Source organism: Pseudophryne corroboree, unplaced genomic scaffold (assembly GCF_028390025.1).
Source record: "Pseudophryne corroboree isolate aPseCor3 unplaced genomic scaffold, aPseCor3.hap2 scaffold_237, whole genome shotgun sequence".
In the NCBI taxonomy this organism is placed as follows: Eukaryota; Metazoa; Chordata; class Amphibia; order Anura; family Myobatrachidae; genus Pseudophryne; species Pseudophryne corroboree.
The window spans coordinates 365,249-378,903 of NW_026969024.1; the positions used below are offsets into that span (position 1 = coordinate 365,249).

General features: G+C 46.3%; 9 non-coding genes and 1 pseudogene across 9 annotated transcripts; 7 read left to right on the plus strand and 3 right to left on the minus strand.

Moving 5' to 3' along the window:
- Positions 1 to 9,371: 9,371 nt before the first annotated feature.
- Positions 9,372 to 9,534, minus strand: LOC135010820 (U1 spliceosomal RNA). Its single transcript, XR_010210106.1, has one exon. It is a non-coding gene; the product is annotated as a U1 spliceosomal RNA (small nuclear RNA).
- Positions 9,535 to 9,686: 152 nt separating this feature from the next.
- LOC135010683 (U1 spliceosomal RNA) lies at positions 9,687 to 9,850 on the minus strand. The gene has a single exon (XR_010209978.1). It is a non-coding gene; the product is annotated as a U1 spliceosomal RNA (small nuclear RNA).
- A 592-nt stretch (positions 9,851 to 10,442) lies between these two features.
- On the minus strand, positions 10,443 to 10,570 carry LOC135010877 (U1 spliceosomal RNA; annotated as a pseudogene).
- A 144-nt stretch (positions 10,571 to 10,714) lies between these two features.
- Positions 10,715 to 10,830, plus strand: LOC135010912 (U5 spliceosomal RNA). Its single transcript, XR_010210179.1, has one exon. It is a non-coding gene; the product is annotated as a U5 spliceosomal RNA (small nuclear RNA).
- A 270-nt stretch (positions 10,831 to 11,100) lies between these two features.
- On the plus strand, positions 11,101 to 11,216 carry LOC135010947 (U5 spliceosomal RNA). Its single transcript, XR_010210214.1, has one exon. It is a non-coding gene; the product is annotated as a U5 spliceosomal RNA (small nuclear RNA).
- A 264-nt stretch (positions 11,217 to 11,480) lies between these two features.
- On the plus strand, positions 11,481 to 11,596 carry LOC135010901 (U5 spliceosomal RNA). The gene has a single exon (XR_010210167.1). It is a non-coding gene; the product is annotated as a U5 spliceosomal RNA (small nuclear RNA).
- Positions 11,597 to 11,870: 274 nt separating this feature from the next.
- On the plus strand, positions 11,871 to 11,986 carry LOC135010904 (U5 spliceosomal RNA). Its single transcript, XR_010210170.1, has one exon. It is a non-coding gene; the product is annotated as a U5 spliceosomal RNA (small nuclear RNA).
- A 275-nt stretch (positions 11,987 to 12,261) lies between these two features.
- LOC135010916 (U5 spliceosomal RNA) lies at positions 12,262 to 12,377 on the plus strand. Its single transcript, XR_010210182.1, has one exon. It is a non-coding gene; the product is annotated as a U5 spliceosomal RNA (small nuclear RNA).
- Positions 12,378 to 12,651: 274 nt separating this feature from the next.
- Positions 12,652 to 12,767, plus strand: LOC135010890 (U5 spliceosomal RNA). The gene has a single exon (XR_010210156.1). It is a non-coding gene; the product is annotated as a U5 spliceosomal RNA (small nuclear RNA).
- A 275-nt stretch (positions 12,768 to 13,042) lies between these two features.
- Positions 13,043 to 13,158, plus strand: LOC135010939 (U5 spliceosomal RNA). Its single transcript, XR_010210206.1, has one exon. It is a non-coding gene; the product is annotated as a U5 spliceosomal RNA (small nuclear RNA).
- Positions 13,159 to 13,655: the final 497 nt, after the last annotated feature.

A 13,655-nucleotide genomic window follows, 5' to 3' on the forward strand; every position in this document is an offset into this window, starting at 1 on the left:
AACATTATTCAGCAAGTATGTAGAATCATCACAACTTAAAACAGGTTGAACACGATGGGCAATTTGCCTCTATTCAACCTCAAAAACTATGTTACTATATGTTACTATATTACTATGTTACTGTAGTATACAGAACACCACAATGCAATGAGCAGTGATAGTGAGCACTGATGAGGATACTAGAACTGACACTGAGCAGCAAGATGCAGCACTGGACTATTAGTAATGTACTGTAGTATGCTGAGCACAACAATGCAGCACAAGACAATGAGCAGTGATACTGAGCACTGATGAGGATACTACTGAGAACTGACACTGAGCAGGAGAGACACACTACTAGTATTACTGAGCAGCAATAAGTATCCACTGATACTGAGCACTGATATTGAGATTTCCACTGAGAGAACATAGCCACGTCCTCTCCGCTCTCTCTTCAATGCACGAGTAAAAATGGCGGCAACGCGCAGCTCTTTATATGGAATCCGAATCTCGCGAGAATCCGACAGCGGGATGATGACATTTTCCCTTGTTCAGGTTTTCCGAGTCAGGCGGGAACAACCGAGCCTGCCTCGGAGGAGGAGTTCGTGGGGTTCGTGGGGAATTCGGTTCTCGGAGAACCGAACCCGCTCCTCTCTACCTTATACCCATCAATTTTTTTTATTTTCAATCTAAGCCCCTGCAGTTTTCTGTAAGCATCTGCTTTGCTATGATGATCAACAAGTCACAAGGGCAAACACTCAGGGCTTGAGGTGTAGATCTTAGGACCAGCTGCTACAAGCATGGCAGAGGTGTCACTATCACTGGTGACACCCAGAGAGGTGGCGAGGGAGATTGTAATGCAGTGCGCGCAGATAAGCAGCGCAATGGTAAAAAGGAGGCATGGTTTCATAGGTAGGGGCGTGGCCTGGTGGCCTGAATCTACATTTTGTTGCTCCGGGTGTCCCGGGGGTTGGGGGCTGCACCGGGGACTAGTGTGTGAGCGGTGCTGGCTCCTGCACAGTGACATGGCATGGCCACTAGAGATGTGCACCGGAAATTTTTCGGGTTTTGTGTTTTGGTTTTGGGTTCGGTTCCGCGGCCGTGTTTTGGGTTCGAACGCGTTTTGGCTAAACCTCACCGAATTTTTTTTGTCGGATTCGGGTGTGTTTTGGATTCGGGTGTTTTTTTCAAAAAACCCTAAAAAACAGCTTAAATCATAGAATTTGGGAGTCATTTTGATCCCAAAGTATTATTAACCTCAATAACCATAATTTCCACTAATTTTCAGTCTATTCTTAACACCTCACACCTCACAATATTATTTTTAGTCCTAAAATTTGCACCGAGGTCGCTGGATGACTAAGCTCAGTGACCCAAGTGGCCGACACAAACACCTGGCCCATCTAGGAGTGGCACTGCAGTGTCACGCATGATGGCCCTTCCAAAAAACACTCCCCAAACAGCACATGACGCAAAGAAAAAAAGAGGCGCAATGAGGTAGCTGTGTGACTAAGCTCAGCGACCCAAGTGGCCGACACAAACACCTGGCCCATCTAGGAGTGGCACTGCAGTGTCACGCAGGATGGCCCTTCCAAAAAACACTCCCCAAACAGCACATGACGCAAAGAAAAAAAGAGGCGCAATGAGGTAGCTGTGTGACTAAGCTCAGCGACCCAAGTGGCCGACACAAACACCTGGCCCATCTAGGAGTGGCACTGCAGTGTCACGCAGGATGGCCCTTCCAGAAACACTCCCCAAACAGCACATGACGCAAAGAAAAAAAGAGGCGCAATGAGGTAGCTGTGTGACTAAGCTCAGCGACCCAAGTGGCCGACACAAACACCTGGCCCATCTAGGAGTGGCACTGCAGTGTCACGCAGGATGGCCCTTCCAAAAAACACTCCCCAAACAGCACATGACGCAAAGAAAAAAAGTGGCGCAATGAGGTAGCTGTGTGACTAAGCTCAGCGACCCAAGTGGACGACACAAACACCTGGCCCATCTAGGAGTGTCACTGCAGTGTCACGCAGGATGGCCCTTCCAAAAAACACTCCCCAAACAGCACATGACGCAAAGAAAAAAAGAGGCGCAATGAGGTAGCTGTGTGACTAAGCTCAGCGACCCAAGTGGCCGACACAAACACCTGGCCCATCTAGGAGTGGCACTGCAGTGTCACGCAGGATGGCCCTTCCAAAAAACACTCCCCAAACAGCACATGACGCAAAGAAAAATAAAAGAAAAAAGAGGTGCAAGGTGGAATTGCCTTGGGCCCTCCCACCCACCCTTATGTTGTATAAACAGGACATGCACACTTTAACCAACCCATCATTTCAGTGACAGGGTCTGCCACACGACTGTGACTGAAATGACGGGTTGGTTTGGACCCCCACCAAAAAAGAAGCAATAAATCTCTCCTTGCACAAACTGGCTCTATAGAGGCAAGATGTCCACCTCATCATCATCCTCCGATTCATCACCGTGTACATCCCCCTCCTCACAGATTATCAATTCGTCCCCACTGGAATCCACCATCTCAGCTCCCTGTATACTTTGTGGAGGCAATTGCTGCTGGTCAATGTCTCCACGGAGCAATTGATTATAATTCATTTTAATGAACATCATCTTCTCCACATTTTCTGGAAGTAACCTCGTACGCCGATTGCTGACAAGGTGAGCGGCGGCACTAAACACTCTTTCGGAGTACACACTTGTGGGAGGGCAACTTAGGTAGAATAAAGCCAGTTTGTGCAAGGGCCTCCAAATTGCCTCTTTTTCCTGCCAGTATACGTACGGACTGTCTGACGTGCCTACTTGGATGCGGTCACTCATATAATCCTCCACCATTCTTTCAATGGTGAGAGAATCATATGCAGTGACAGTAGACGACATGTCCGTAATCGTTGGCAGGTCCTTCAGTCCGGACCAGATGTCAGCATCAGCAGTCGCTCCAGACTGCCCTGCATCACCGCCAGCGGTTGGGCTCGGAATTCTGAGCCTTTTCCTCGCACCCCCAATTGCGGGAGACTGTGAAGGAGGAGCTGTTGACCGATCAAGTTCCGCTTGACTTGATAATTTTCTCACCAGCAGGTCTTTGAACCCCTGCAGACTTGTGTCTGCCGGAAAGAGAGATACAACGTAGGTTTTAAATCTAGGATCGAGCACGGTGGCCAAAATGTAGTGCTCTGATTTCAACAGATTGACCACCCGTGAATCCTGGTTAAGCGAATGAAGGGCTCCATCCACAAGTCCCACATGCCTAGCGGAATCGCTCTGTCTTAGCTCCTCCTTCAATGTCTCCAGCTTCTTCTGCAAAAGCCTGATGACGGGAATGACCTGACTCAGGCTGGCAGTGTCTGAACTGACTTCACGTGTGGCAAGTTCAAAAGGTTGCAGAACCTTGCACAACGTTGAAATCATTCTCCACTGCGCTTGAGACAGGTGCATTCCACCTCCTATATCGTGGTCAGATGTATAGGCTTGAATGGCCTTTTGCTGCTCCTCCATCCTCTGAAGCATATAGAGGGTTGAATTCCACCTCGTTTCCACTTCTTGCTTCAGATGATGGCAGGGCAGGTTCAGGCGTTTTTGGTGTTGCTCCAGTCTTCTGTACGTGGTGCCTGTACGCCGAAAGTGTCCCGCAATTCTTGTGGCCACCGACAGCATCTCTTGCACGCCCCTGTCGTTTTTTAAATAATTCTGCACCACCAAATTCAAGGTATGTGCAAAACATGGGACGTGCTGGAATTTGCCCAGATATAATGCACGCACAATATTGCTGGCGTTGTCCGATGCCACAAATCCACAGGAGAGTCCAATTGGGGTAAGCCATTCTGTGATGATCTTCCTCAGTTGCCGTAAGAGGTTTTCATCTGTGTGCGTATTCTGGAAAGCGGTGATACAAAGCGTAGCCTGCCTAGGAAAGAGTTGGCGTTTGCGAGATGCTGCTACTGGTGCCGCCGCTGCTGTTCTTGCGGCGGGAGTCAATGCATCTACCCAGTGGGCTGTCACAGTCATATAGTCCTGAGTCTGCCCTGCTCCACTTGTCCACATGTCCGTGGTTAAGTGGACATTGGGTACAACTGCATTTTTTAGGACACTGGTGAGTCTTTCTCTGAGGTCTGTGTACATTTTTGGTATCGCCTGCCTAGAGAAATGGAACCTAGATAGTATTTGGTACCGGGGACACAGTACCTCAATCAAGTCTATAGTTGGCTCTGAAGTAATGATGGATACCGGAACCACGTTTCTCACTGCCCAGGATGCCAAGGCCTCAGTTATCCGCTTTGCAGCAGGATGACTGCTGTGATATTTCATCTTCCTCGCAAAGGACTGTTGGACAGTCAATTGCTTGGTGGAAGTAGTAAAAGTGGTCTTACGACTTCCCCTCTGGGATGACCATCGACTCCCAGCAGCAACAACAGCAGCGCCAGCAGCAGTAGGCGTTACACTCAAGGATGCATCGGAGGAATGCCAGGCAGGAGAGAACTCGTCAGAATTGCCAGTGACATGGCCTGCAGGACTATTGGCATTCCTGGGGAAGGAGGAAATTGACACTGAGGGAGTTGGTGGGGTGGTTTGCGTGAGCTTGGTTACAAGAGGAAGGGATTTACTGGTCAGTGGACTGCTTCCGCTGTCGCCCAAAGTTTTTGAACTTGTCACTGACTTATGATGAATGCGCTGCAGGTGACGTATAAGGGAGGATGTTCCGAGGTGGTTAACGTCCTTACCCCTACTTATTACAGCTTGACAAAGGCAACACACGGCTTGACACCTGTTGTCCGCATTTCTGTTGAAATACTTCCACACCGAAGAGCTGATTTTTTTGGTATTTTCACCAGGCATGTCAATGGCCATATTCCTCCCACGGACAACAGGTGTCTCGCCGGGTGCCTGACTTAAACAAACCACCTCACCATCAGAATCCTCCTTGTCAATTTCCTCCCCAGCGCCAGCAACACCCATATTCTCCTCATCCTGGTGTACTTCAACACTGACATCTTCAATCTGACTATCAGGAACTGGACTGCGGGTGCTCCTTCCAGCACTTGCAGGGGGCGTGCAAATGGTGGAAGGTGCATGCTCTTCACGTCCAGTGTTGGGAAGGTCAGGCATCGCAACCGACACAATTGGACTCTCCTTGTGGATTTGTGATTTTGAAGAACGCACAGTTCTTTGCTGTGCTTTTGCCAGCTTAAGTCTTTTCATTTTTCTAGCGAGAGGCTGAGTGCTTCCATCCTCATGTGAAGCTGAACCACTAGCCATGAAGATAGGCCAGGGCCTCAGCCGTTCCTTGCCACTCCGTGTGGTAAATGGCATATTGGCAAGTTTACGCTTCTCCTCCGACGATTTTTATTTAGATTTTTGAGTCATTTTTTACTGATCTTTTGTGTTTTGGATTTTACATGCTCTGTACTATGACATTGGGCATCGGCCTTGGCAGACGACGTTGATGGAATTTCATCGTCTCGGCCATGACTAGTGGCAGCAGCTTCAGCACGAGGTGGAAGTGGATCTTGATCTTTCCCTATTTTTGGAACCTCAACATTTTTGTTCTCCATATTTTAATAGGCACAACTAAAAGGCACCTCAGGTAAACAATGGAGATGGATGGATACTAGTATACTTATGGATGACGAGTGACTGACGACACAGAGGTAGCTACAGCCGTGGACTACCGTACTGCGTCTGCTAGTATAGAGATGATAATTAATGATATAAAAAAAAATATATATATAACTACTGTAGGTATATATAATATAATGACGGACCTGGTGGACACTGTCAGCAGACTGCTAAACTACTAGTATGAAGAAGATAGAAAAAAACTTCCACCACAGGTAGGTAGGTATACAATTATGGACGAGCACTGACGACACAGAGATAGCCACAGCCGTGGCCTACCGTACTGCGTCTGCTAGTATAGAGATGATAATTAATGATATAAAAAAAAATATATATAACTACTGTAGGTATATATAATATAATGACGGACCTGGTGGACACTGTCAGCAGACTGCTAAACTACTAGTATGAAGAAGATAGAAAAAAAAAACCACCACAGTTAGGTATACAATTATGGACGAGTGACGACACAGAGGTAGGTACAGCCGTGGACTACCGTACTGCGTCTGCTAGTATAGATAATATACTAAATATATTACTACTGTAGGTATATAATATAATGACGGACCTGGTGGACACTGTCAGCAGACTCCTAAACTACTAGTATGAAGAAGATAGAAAAAAAAACCCCACCACAGGTAGGTATACAATTATGGACGAGCACTGACGACACAGAGGTAGGTACAGCCGTGGACTACCGTACTGCATCTGCTAGTATAGATAATATAATAAATATATTACTACTGTAGGTATATAATATAATGACGGACCTGGTGGACACTGTCAGCAGACTGCTAAACTACTAGTATGAAGAAGATAAAAAAAAAAACCCACCACAGGTAGGTAGGTATACAATTATGGACGAGCACTGACGACACAGAGATAGCCACAGCCGTGGACTACCGTACTGCGTCTGCTAGTATAGATAATATAATAAATATATTACTACTGTAGGTATATAATATAATGATGGACCTGGTGGACACTGTCAGTAGACTCCTAAACTACTAGTATGAAGAAGATAGAAAAAAAAAAACCACCACAGGTAGGTAGGTATACAATTATGGACGAGCACTGACGACACAGAGATAGCCACAGCCGTGGACTACCGTACTGCGTCTGCTAATATAGAGATGATAAAGATGAAAAAAAAATATAACACTACTGCAGGTAAATATTTATATAATATATGTATGACGGACCTGCTGGACACTGTCAGCAGAATGCATTTATAGAATAAAAAAAAAACACCACAGGAGTGTTTAACTTTTTCAGGCAGACAATATACTGGTGGTCACACTGGCAGCAAAAGTGTGCACTGTACTCCTGCTATAACTGCTCCCCAGTCTCCCCCACAATTAAGCTGTGTGAGCAGTGAGCACTCAGCACAGTCAGATATACATAGATGATATATCATGCAGCACACTGAGGCTGAGCACAGATATGGTATGTGTATCGTTTTTTTTCAGGCAGAGAACGGATTATAAATAATAAAACTGGTGGTCACTATCAGCAAAACTCTGCACTACTGAGTACTCCTGACAAGTTCAACTGCTCCCCAAATTAGTAGTAAATCAAATGTCACTCGTCTCTATCTTCTAATCTAAACGGAGAGGACGCCAGCCACGTCCTCTCCCTATCAATCTCAATGCACGTGTGAAAATGGCGGCGACGCGCGGCTCCTTATATAGAATCCAAGTCTCGTGAGAATCCGACAGCGGGATGATGACGTTCGGGCGCGCTCGGGTTAACCGAGCAAGGCGAGAGGATCCGAGTCTGCTCGGACCCGAGCAAAAAAGGGTGAAGTTCGGGCGGGTTCGGATTCCGAGGAACCGAACCCGCTCATCTCTTATGGCCACCCAGCATGACGCCTCCCTTCTTGACCATGCTGTAATTGCAGTCGCACTGCAGTTCAGCGTGATCATAAAAAATGGTGTAGCCTCCTGCTGGTGCAGACTGTATGTGCGCGCAGGAAGCCGCCACCATTTTTGTGATCACAGCGGCTGAATGTGATGTCATACAGCTGCTGTGACCACGCCCCCTGTGTCTCCTCCATTGCAGACCCCATTTTGAAGCCTTGCCCCCGCACCGCTCCATCCCTGACTTGGAAATGGAGTGTTGCTGACCCCCCTCTCCCCCCCTGCCCCGATTGACAGGCAGAGGCGATCGCATTCTCTGCGGGGTGCCGCAGAAAATGCAGGCACATGCGTATGCTCTTAGCAATTTTTGCAGTTGGATCACTTATTGTGATTGCAATCCAACCTGAATCAGGCCCTATTACCTATCACAATGCGCTGCGGGCAGTACAAAATTGGTTTAATATAGGAGAAAAACCCCCAGACCTGTGCTCCTTAACTGTACCTGGTGGCTAGTGGAGCGGCTGCCCAGTAATCAGTGTCCACGCCAGTGCGCACACGGTCCACCCCCTACGGCCACGCTCCCCTTCATCAGCGGCCTCGTGATCCGGAAGGGCGGTGTGTGTGTGACTGACCTTAGGAAGAAACCGGAGCCTCCGCTGCAGTGACCCAGCAACCAGGGCACGGGAGTATACAGCGCCGCTGGGAGTGATGAAGCTGCAGTAAAGATGTCTATTAGACCTAGCCTGCTGCAGCCCTTGTAGATTCTCATAAAACAAGTTCTTCTTTTCTTGTCAAAATGAATAGCTAAGAATTGGCTTCCTGAGGCAGGCCCCTGTTAAGTGGCCTGCTACTGAAGGCACCAACTACAAACTGAGCTCCCTGTTCATGGAAGCGGGGTTATAGAGGAGGATGCGCTGAGCATCTTGGGAACAGTCAAAAGCTTTGAGTCGGTTGGTGCCTCAGATCAAGATCCTACTCTACACCCCAATGTGAATCCTTGTGGAGTCCTGTGTACCCCACAGAAGAAATTAATGTGTCACACCCATTGGCAGCAACCTTAGAATAGCTGCTGATGGGCACAATTGAGAAAGGAAGGGGGGGGGGACATTTGAATCCAGCACATAGATGCAATTCAAATATGTAATTTGTACCTTCCTATTTTAAAATATAATGGATGAACTTCACCCTGTGAGAACAATCTTCATGATCAAGAGATCTCATATGCAAAATAAGTATGAGTTGGGATAGGGCTGGGGAGGGTGGCTGCTCGGGCAGCCCCTCCCCCATCAAGTTAAGGAGATTCAACTGAGGAAGCACAAGGGAACTCTCGTCTGGGGACAACAACTGCAGGGAGACCACATCTTTTCAGATGAACATGGGAGGGCGGAAGGCTGCCTAATACTGAAGCACCATCAAATATCAAACCATATGCAACAACTAGTACAAGCATTCCTGGGGGAAGGTCTGCAGCAGACGGATTTGCATACGGTGATGTCATCCAAGCAGTGGGCCAAAGTTGGCTGGAACCCTCATCTGCATATGAAAAGAGAAAAGGGGCATGCAGGGCATGGCGGCCTTTTGCGGTGCTTGGATGACCCCTAGTTCGCATTAAACACCCCCACCCTCCTTTGGTGTGGGGCTCATGTTGGCTATGCCCCAGCCCCTGAAGCATTCAAGCTGATTTCTTGCAGCAGCTGGGCACTGTAACAGCTCCAGAGCTGCTCTGTAAGGCAACTAAAAGGGTGTGGGCCCTGCAGCACTACCTGTAGTTCGCATTGTGCGTTGGAAGGCACAAAGTAAGCAGACGGGAGAAGTCAGGATAGTGCGCAAGGGCATAGAAGGGAGTGGCTCCAGAAAAGAGAAGTGGAAACAGACAGCAAACTAGGCTGGAGAGAGACCTGAGACAAAGAGATCTGAATTATACGAGAGCCGACCAGGGGAAACACAAATTATGCAATCAAGTTTCCCACATTTGGGGAAATCACAGGAGCAGCACACCCAGAGTGCAATGGGTGAGCCTTGCCCTGGGAGAAGCACCTTCATGATCATAGTATCTCACCTGGCAGGTAAGTAGGAGTTGGGCTAGAGCTGGGGAGGGTCACTGCTCGGGCACCCCCCTGTCAAGTGAAGGAGATCCAACTGAGGCAGCACAAGGGAACTCTCGAAAGAAGAACAAGGCTAGAGGAATATATGAGACAAAGAAATCTGACTTTTACCAGAGCTGACCAGAGGAAAACACAAACACAGTCCCCCACTACCACAAAAAATGCAGGCGAGTTTCCCACATTTGGGGAAATCACAGGGGTCAGCATACCCAGAATGCAATGAATGAACCTCACCCTGGGTGAACAATCTTCATGACCATGGTGTCTCCTATGCAAAATAAGTATGATTTGGGATAGGGCTGGGAGGGCCGCTGCTCAGGCACATCTCTGTCAAGTAAAGGAGATTCAACTGAGGCAGCACAAGGGAACTCTCATCTGGGGACAACAACTGCAGGGAGAACACATATTTTCAGATGAACATGGGAGGGCAGAAGGCTGCCTAATACTGAAGCACCCCCAAACAACAAACCAAATGCAACAACTAGTGCAAGCATTCCTGGGGCAAGGCCTGCAGCAGATGGATTTGCATATGGTGATGTCATCCAAGCAGTGGGTCAAAGTTGGCTTCAACCCTCATCTGCATATGAAAAGAGAAAAGGGGCGTGCAGGGCATGGCGGCCTTTTGCGGTGCTTGGATTACCCCTAGTTCGCATTAAACACCCCCACCCACCTTTGGTGTGGGGCTCATGTTGGCCATGCCCCATCCCCTGAAGCATTCAAGCTGATTTCTTGCAGCAGCTTGGCACTGTATCAGCTCCAGAGCTGCTCTGTAAGGCAAGTAAAAGGGTGTGGGCCCTGCAGCACTACCTGTAGTTTGCATTGTGCATTGGAAGGCACAAAGTAAGCAGACAGGAGGAGAAGTCAGGATAGTGCACAAGGGTATAAAAGCGAGTTTCCCACATTTGGGAAAATCACAGGGGTCAGCATACCCAGAATGCAATGAATGAACCTCACCCTGGGAGAACAATCTTCATGACCATGGTATCTCCTATGCAAAATAAGTATGATTTGGGATAGGGCTGGGGAGGGCCGCTGCTCAGGCACATCTCTGTCAAGTAAAGGAGATTCAACTGAGGCAGCACAAGGGAACTCTCATCTGGGGACAACAACTGCAGGGAGAACACATATTTTCAGATAAAAATCTTGGTCATGCTCTGGTTTCTCTTCAGAACGAACAAATCTTTCGCCTTTTATTAAAGATTTCCGTGGAGAGGAGCAAAACCGAGTTTTATCTCAATTTTTGCATGCCCCATCTTTTTGGGGTTTCTTTTATCGGTTTAAAGATAGAATGAGTGTGCTTTAATGTAAGCTCATTTGCATAGAAATGACAGTAAATGTTTGTTTCTTTTCAAACAGAACTTTCTTGACCATGCTACTTGCTTGAAAGATCTGGGAGCACATGGAATACAGTACAAACCATGCTTATAGCAAGGAGAAGCCAGGTGAGAAATCTGCTTACTTTCAAGTTGGGCGCTCACTTTGATCTGAATGAGGACTGCTGGCACAGCATTTAGGCGACAGGTGGAATCTTGGTCATGCTCTGGTTTCTCTTCAGAACGAACAAATCTTTCGCCATTTATTAAAGATTTCTGTGGAGAGGAGCAAAACTGAGTTTTATCTCAATTTTTGCATGCCCCATATTATTGGGGTTTCTTTTATCAGTTTCTTGTTAGCTTTAATGTAAGTTTATTTGCATAACAATGACTATAAATGTCTGTTTCTTTTCAAGCAGAACTTTCTTGACCATTCTAATTGCTTGAAAGATCTGGGAGCACATGGAAAAGAGTACAAACCATGCTTATAGCAAGGGGAAGCCTGGTGAGAAATCTGCTTTCTTTCTTTCAAATTGGGTGCTCACTTTGCGCTGAATGAGGACTGCTGGCATGGCACTCAGGCGACAGGTGGAATCTTAGTCATACTCTGGTTTCTCTTCAAAACGAACAGATCTTTCGCCTTTTACTAAAGATTTCCGTGGAGAGGAGCAAAACTGAGTTTTATCTCAATTTTTGCATGCTCCGTCTTATTGGGGTTTCTTTTATCGGTTTAAAGATAGAACGAGTGTGCTTTAATGTAAGCTCATTTGCATAGAAATGACAGTAAATGTTTGTTTCTTTTCAAACAGAACTTTCTTGACTATACTAAATGCTTGAAAGATCTGGGAGCACATGGAAAAGAGTACAAACCATGTTTATAGCAAGGGGAAGCCTGGTGAGAAATCTGCTTTCTTTCTTTCAAATTGGGTGCTCACTTTGAGCTGAATGAGGACTGCTGGCATGGCACTCAGGCGACAGGTGGAATCTTGGTCATGTTCTGGTTTCTCTTCAGAACGAACAAATCTTTCGCCTTTTACTAAAGATTTCCGTGGAGAGGAGCAAAACTGAGTTTTATCTCAATTTTTGCATGCCCCATCTTATTGGGATTTTATTTTATCGGTTTAAAGATAGAACGAGTGTGCTTTAATGTAAGCTCATTTGCATAGAAATGACAGTAAATGTTTGTTTCTTTTCAAACAGAACTTTCTTGACCACACTAATTGCTTGAAAGATCTGGGAGCACATGGAAAAGAGTACAAACCATGTTTATAGCAAGGGGAAGCCTGGTGAGAAATCTGCTTTCTTTCTTTCAAATTGGGTGCTCACTTTGAGCTGAATGAGGATTGCTGGCATGGCACTCAGGCGACAGGTGGAATCTTGGTCATGCTCTGGTTTCTCTTCAAAACGAACAGATCTTTCGCCTTTTACTAAAGATTTCCGTGGAGAGGAGCAAAACTGAGTTTTATCTCAATTTTTGCATGCTCCGTCTTATTGGGGTTTCTTTTATCGGTTTAAAGATAGAACGAGTGTGCTTTAATGTAAGCTCATTTGCATAGAAATGACAGTAAATGTTTGTTTCTTTTCAAACAGAACTTTCTTGACTATACTAATTGCTTGAAAGATCTGGGAGCACATGGAAAAGAGTACAAACCATGTTTATAGCAAGGGGAAGCCTGGTGAGAAATCTGCTTTCTTTCTTTCAAATTGGGTGCTCACTTTGAGCTGAATGAGGACTGCTGGCATGGCACTCAGGCGACAGGTGGAATCTTGGTCATGTTCTGGTTTCTCTTCAGAACGAACAAATCTTTCGCCTTTTACTAAAGATTTCCGTGGAGAGGAGCAAAACTGAGTTTTATCTCAATTTTTGCATGCCCCATCTTATTGGGGTTTTATTTTATCGGTTTAAAGATAGAACGAGTGTGCTTTAATGTAAGCTCATTTGCATAGAAATGACAGTAAATGTTTGTTTCTTTTCAAACAGAACTTTCTTGACCACACTAATTGCTTGAAAGATCTGGGAGCACATGGAAAAGAGTACAAACCATGTTTATAGCAAGGGGAAGCCTGGTGAGAAATCTGCTTTCTTTCATTCAAATTGGGTGCTCACTTTCAGCTGAATGAGAACTGCTGGCATGGCACTCAGGCGACAGGTGGAATCTTGGTCATGCTCTGGTTTCTCTTCAGAACTAACAAATATTTCGCCTTTTATTAAAGATTTCCGTGGAGAGGAGCAAAACTGAGTTTTATCTCAATTTTTGCATGCCCCATATTATTGGGGTTTCTTTTATCAGTTTAAAGACAGAACGAGTGTGCTTTCTTGTTAGCTTTAATGTAAGTTTATTTGCATAACAATGACAGTAAATGTTGTTTCTTTTCAAACAGAACTTTCTTGACCATGCTACTTGCTTAAAGGTCTGGGAGCACATGGAAAACAGTACAAACCATGCAGTATCACAAGAGCCTTTATTTGATCTTTCATGAAGATAGAGCAGAATTGAGGACACGTCAACAATTTCTGCCGAAGGTGGTTCATCTTTCCACATGGTGCCTTTGGCCACTGACACCTTCGTTGAGTCAAAGTCTCTGGCTGTGGTCAGAACTTTGAAAATGTATGTCACCAGAACGGTTCAGATTAGGAAAACAGAGGCTCTGTTTGTCCTGTATGCTCCCAACAGGATTTGGTGTCCTGCTTCCATGCAGACCATTATGCGCTGGATCTGTGGTAAGATTCAGCATGCTCGTTCCATGGCAGGATTGCCGTTACTGAAGTAGGTGAA